This window comes from Oenanthe melanoleuca, chromosome 2 (genome assembly GCF_029582105.1).
Source record: "Oenanthe melanoleuca isolate GR-GAL-2019-014 chromosome 2, OMel1.0, whole genome shotgun sequence".
NCBI lineage: Eukaryota > Metazoa > Chordata > Aves > Passeriformes > Muscicapidae > Oenanthe > Oenanthe melanoleuca.
The window spans coordinates 113,267,188-113,273,187 of NC_079335.1; positions in this window are offsets into that span (position 1 = coordinate 113,267,188).

A 6,000-nucleotide genomic window follows, 5' to 3' on the forward strand; every position below is an offset into this window, starting at 1 on the left:
GATAGGACTTGTGATACCATGGGGGACCCACACTGGAGCAGCCTGTGCCTGAAGAACTGCACCCCATGGCAAAATGACCCACATTGCAGAAGCTAATGGAGAACTGCTTCCTGTGGGATGGATTCATGTGGGAGAAGTGTGTGGAAGGAGAAATTCCTCCTCCCTGTGGGAGGGACCCCATGCTGAAGCAGGGGAAAGACTTCTCTTCTTGAGCAGAAGCAGAAACCTGTGATGAACTGACCACAATCCCCACTCCCTGCTTCTGCTGAGGGGCAGAAGGTAGAGCAAGGAAGGAGGGAAGGGTGGGGGCAAGGTGGTTTTAAGATTTATTTTACTTCTCATTCTCCTGCTCTGATTTTGTTAGTAATAAATTCAATTAACATGTCTAGGTTGAGTCTGCTTTACCCATGATGGTATTTGGTAAGGGATCTCTCCCAGTCCTCATCTCAACCCATGAACCTTTTGCTATATTTTTTCTTCCCTGTCCAGCTGAGGAGTGATCGAGAGGCTATGGTGTATGCCTAGCATCCAGCCAGGGTCAGGCTTCTATAATATTGCTGCTGCTTCAGAAGGCAGGGGAACAAAATGGGCTATTGAGAGGACCCAACGGCCCAAAGAGACAGGCATTTATGCCTAAGTCCTCCCAGTTTCACCCTGTACTTCTCTCAATATTTGCAATCCATTTGTTACCATGTCATCTCCTACCAGCCTCAAAGAAAGCCAAGCCTCAACTTCTTCCCAGGAGCCAAGTGGAAAGGGTATTGAAACTCTGAACACAAGGTCCCTTATTACTGCAACATGTCTGGATACGATGAGCACAGCAGCAAACTCTGAAATGCAGGAAAAGAAAATCAGGTGATTTAGTTTTAAAATGTATGTGCAAACATGTATCCAGAGCTACCAGGCCTGAGCCCTGGTTATCAGAACCGGGAATCCTAAAAACACACTGCTTCAAATCCTTAAGCACTCTTGATGACTTTTTAAATTAAAGTCTGATTCATCCAGTCCTTCACCTCTTCATAGGTCTTCAAATGTTGCCTTCTCTTTCTAGATTGCTTGAAGCATCTTGCCAGTGAACAGGATCTATTTGGTGAATTCAGAAGTACGGCTGCTTTGTCACAGATCTGAGACATGTGATGTCCTACAGCTGGAGGCACTAAAAGGCTCCTTTCTCTCTCTTTTTCAGTGATTCATAATATCCCACAAAGCAAAGAAAAGCATCTAGATGCCTACCCTACACCACTGAGGAATTTGCTTTGGGAATTTGCTCTCCAAGAGCTCCCAAATGATATGGCCATCATAACATATAAGGCTTTTTACTGTCCCTTGTTCAAGACAAAGGTGAAATGTCTTCAAACTGGTCCCTAGAATGAGATTTCTAGTCCAGTAATAGATTTCTGAACTACTGGAAGAATCTCGTAGTCTGAACGTCCTATATGATGCCAGAGGTAGAAACTCATTCTACAGTTCAGACTTTCACTTTACATTGGAGTTCCCATTTCTGTTTCTTTAAATGTTGTACTGATTTGCCCCATAACATTCTATTCCACTGTAACATACACTCAGTAATCAACAGTTGCTGCCCAGATTAACCTACCTATTACTTGCTTACATTAGTCCTAAACATCAGTGTAGCAAGCAAATTAATGAGGAGTCTGTGTCCCTTTGCGAGACCACTGTGGTTTTTGACAGTAACAAATGACAATGCTACTCTTTCATCATCCTCCTAATCTCATGGTTCTATAACACTCCTCTAGCCTGATATTCATTTGTATTGGAAGAGAATAGCAAGTGCATACTACAAAGTGCCTACTACAAAGAAATACTTATATATAAAAGCACTTTCAGGCATTTATAATATTTACTGTAGGTCATCAAATATACTCCCTGCTGTGAAAGATCGTCTTTGTTGTTCTTAGGCTCTTCTACTTTTTTCATCTTCCACAAAGAGAAACATCCTTATCTGTGTATATCCACTCTAACATAAACTGTAATCTTCAGCTTTTATCTGTATTGTTCTTGGGGAAAAATACATCATTGCATATGAGCAGAGCTAAATCTGAGTAAAATATGTTACAAATCTATTAATCTACAGCAGTACAGCTCTTAAACACGTTCTGGGCAGGTTTCAAATATCTGCATTGCTTGTCAGAGCCATAAACAGCTCGATATGGAAATCAAAATAAAAGCTTGATATGGAATGGGGCTTTAATTTATTTCTATTTTTAAAAACACATAAATATATGTTATGTTCTTAATGTCAATTTTCTGTCATGACACTTTAAGAAAAACTCAGAGTATAGCAAGACCTGACTGAAAGATAGCACTGCTTAGGCACTCCAACTGCAAATGAGCATCCACAAAGATCACATGCCTGGAAGCGACAAAAGACTATCCTTTATTCTTCATCTCTCTTTGCCCTTTGGAAATGCTAACCTACTGCATCTAAAAACTGTGCATAGTCTGCCTGGTGAAAACCATCACCAAACACCTCCAAACGGTTTTCCTCTGTGTCAATTTGCTTCTTGGCAGTCACTATTTTTAAATGTTATTGCATTACACTTCCACAGTTGAGCTCATATGTAAGATCAGATTTTGTATTCAAATATTCAGCTCAAGAAAAAAAAAAGAGATCAAAAAATATGCCTGTTCTATGCATATTGATCTCAACTGCCACTTCCCGACTCTTAAACTGAGAGCTAAACCAATCTCCCAGTGACGTTAACTCAGGTTGCTCTAAGCTCAGTTGCTTGTCATCAGCCCACATAGACAGCTGGGTGTCTTGGGATGGAGGGATGTGCTGCTGGCCGTGAGCAGAGATGCAGCAATTCTCAGCACCAAGCAGCACTTGAACTGGTGGGATCCCTCAGTCTTTTATGGCTTACTACCATCAGACCCCAGCCAAGGACTGGGCTGCATGACAAACATTTTGATTATTAGCTTATTATTTAAAGGAAACAAGGATGCAGAGCCAAACTCAAGAAAATAGGAAGTTGTGCATCCTGAAGCTGCAATTCTGTTTATAGAGGAAAATGCAGTTTTAAAAATCCTCATGTTTTTGTGGGATGCTTCAAGGACTATTGAGTTCTTTTCAGAACGATTCAGATTGTGGATTTTGAATTTTTTTCAAGTCCAGATGTAAAGTCTTTAGTTTGGTGTCTGTAACACAGGAACACAGCTTAAAACACCCAGTCTTTAAAGTGTAGGTGTTTAAGAATAGGCAGGTTGAACAAAGAATAGGAGGTTTCTTGAGAGCTCTGTAGAAATAAATTTTTCATTGGGCACCTATCTGTTGGTAATTTCTCAGAACTTTCAAAAACTTTTCAAAACTCTTTTTGCCTTTTTTATTTGACCTTTAGAAAAAAATCTTAGGAGATTATAAGCAAACCAATAAGTAGAGGGTTTGCATTATTAATAAAAGAAGCCTCACCTCAGTGGCAGTTTCTCAAATCACAACACATGTACAATTCCTGCCCCCAAACAAACAGTTTGCTTTCTAACTTACGGAGATTACTGAAAGACAGAAAGCTACATGCACAGTTTACTCTCAAGAGTTTTCTGTGGATGATAAATCAATAGTGAAAGAGACTAACCCGAAGTGAGCTTCTTGTGCCATAGCAATCTATCACACCATCATTTCCTGAAAGGCTCAAAGAGACAGTGAAAGAGAAGGGAGTTAAAACTGACATTGGAAAGAAGAGTACAAAGAGCTTGCACAGGTGTAAGAGCAGATCTGAGAGAAGACAATCTTGACCTACTTAGCACATGCAACTTACCGGAAGTCTAAACCAGTTCAACACAGCCAAGAGCCCAGCACAGTCCTACACGTGGGTTGGGACAATCCCAGGCACACCTACAGCCTGAGCAGAGAACTGATAGAAAGCAGCCCTGAAGAGAAGCACTTGGGGGTGATGGCTGGTGAAAAACTCAACATGAGCAGGCAACGTGTGCTTGCAGCCCAGAAAGCCAGTGGGCTGCATCAAAAAGAGTGTGACCAGGAGGTCAAGGGAGGGGATTCTGTCCCTCTACTCTGCTCTCACAGAGACCCCATCTGGAATGCTGTGTACAGGTCTGGTGCCCCAACAGAAAAAGACATGGAACTGTTAGAACAAGTCAGAAGAGGGCCATGAAGTTGATAAGGGGACTAGAGCACCAGGTAGAGTGGACAGACCTGAATTCCTACCTGGATATTTGAAGAAGCACTGTTTCAGCTATTACTCGAGTTATTCCATCACATGTTACTAAAACAAGAAAGAGGTAGGTTAAATTTATGCCTAATCCTAGAAGGTGCTGAGCAATCTGTCTTAAATGAGAAGTGACTTAAACATTTTAGGGAACTAAACAGGTCTCTAACAGAACAGGTGTCTCTTTATCTAAAAGGATTAAATCCTTCCTTAACACCACTGCTAAGCATGTTCACAAAAGGCAAAGTTCACAACAAGAGTTCTTTAATTAAAGAAGAGAGCATATTTGGAAACAAGGCAAGCTTTTAATTGCAATTTCACAAACATTTAATAATATAAAGAGAGTATTACATACCAAATAATAGTGCTGCCATGATACTATTAATCATTATGTTCATTTTTCCTGAAAAAGAGCAGCATTCAATCTCAGATTAGTTATCTCAGTATCATAGAGATGGTAACTCATTCAAATCATGTCCTTATTTCATGGCTATGGAAGCATATAATTTTGCTAGAAAAGTGAAACATCAAAATCTCACAGTGCTTTCTTTTTAAGCATACAATGGACTAAATTCTGACCTTGGTTACACCCGTATAACTTCAGAATTGAATGGATGAAACTAACAAAATAGGGCCAACTTTGGGAGTCTTTCTACATATGTTTAATTGAGCTAACCAAGCGGGATAAGGTTTTGTGTACAAAGGAGTTTTGTATTTGATTTTATTGTAAAAAATCTTTTTCCCCATCTCTGCCTCACTCCTTAAAAAAAAAAAAAAGAAAAAAAGAAAGATGAAGCAAGCAGGAACAATGCTAATTACATTTTGTATGCAGTAAGAATGGGCAGGAGGATGGGGAGGCATGGAAAACAGGCCCCTGCACAAAATGTGTGGAGGATGAAAACAAAGTTCTCCTGAGATGGATAGAAGTTTCAGTTCCACAGGCTTTGAAATGAATGGTTCAGATGTTGTGAACACAATGGATAGTAATGATGATTACTTTTGCCAATGCCTATGGTGATGTTATAAGCTAATTATATTAGTCATTTACGCAAAGGCAAGATGCCTTTGATAACTACTATTTGGAGCAACAATTCAGCATGTTGAGTCACTGTTAAGTCACTCCTAGAACAGACTTCAATTCAACTTACACCCAAATGAGTCTTCAGCAACTTTGTTGGACACAGCAGTTTTACTCTGCATTTAAACCTTTATAAAAAAATCCAGTTCTGGCTATTTTTCTATATACATTCCTTTTTATTTTTCACAGTTTGTCTTAATCACCTAATCCACATCTCATGGGACTGCATTAATGCATATACTGTATCTGAAGATACCTGATGTCCACAAAAAATATTAGTCTCTATTAAGCTTTATCTATTTTGACATTTACTACTCTGATTCTTCGGAGTCATTAATTTCTCATTAAATGATAGAGAATCCAGATGTATAACTCATTGGGGAACATAAGCACCAAAATACTGTTTGTATCACTGAAAAAAATTCTCCTTTAAGTCCCTCTTGAGGAATATAGCTAAGCACTAGCTTTTCATGAAAAAGTGCCCATCTTATTAACAAACCAGGGTCATGCCCACAACTCCCATCAAATTCCCCCAAGGTATGAACAACTTTTCAGTGGCAGGAAAAAGGAAAATGTTAATGCCTGATGATTTTAAAGGACATGTCTCAAGGATTTTCTAGATGTTTCTGTATCATTAGAAGAAGACAGATGTGGCAAACAGCAACCTATTTTAATATTCCAAGTTACATTATCTCCTGTAGCTCAAGATTTTTTTTGTTGAGAATGAGACAGTGAGAG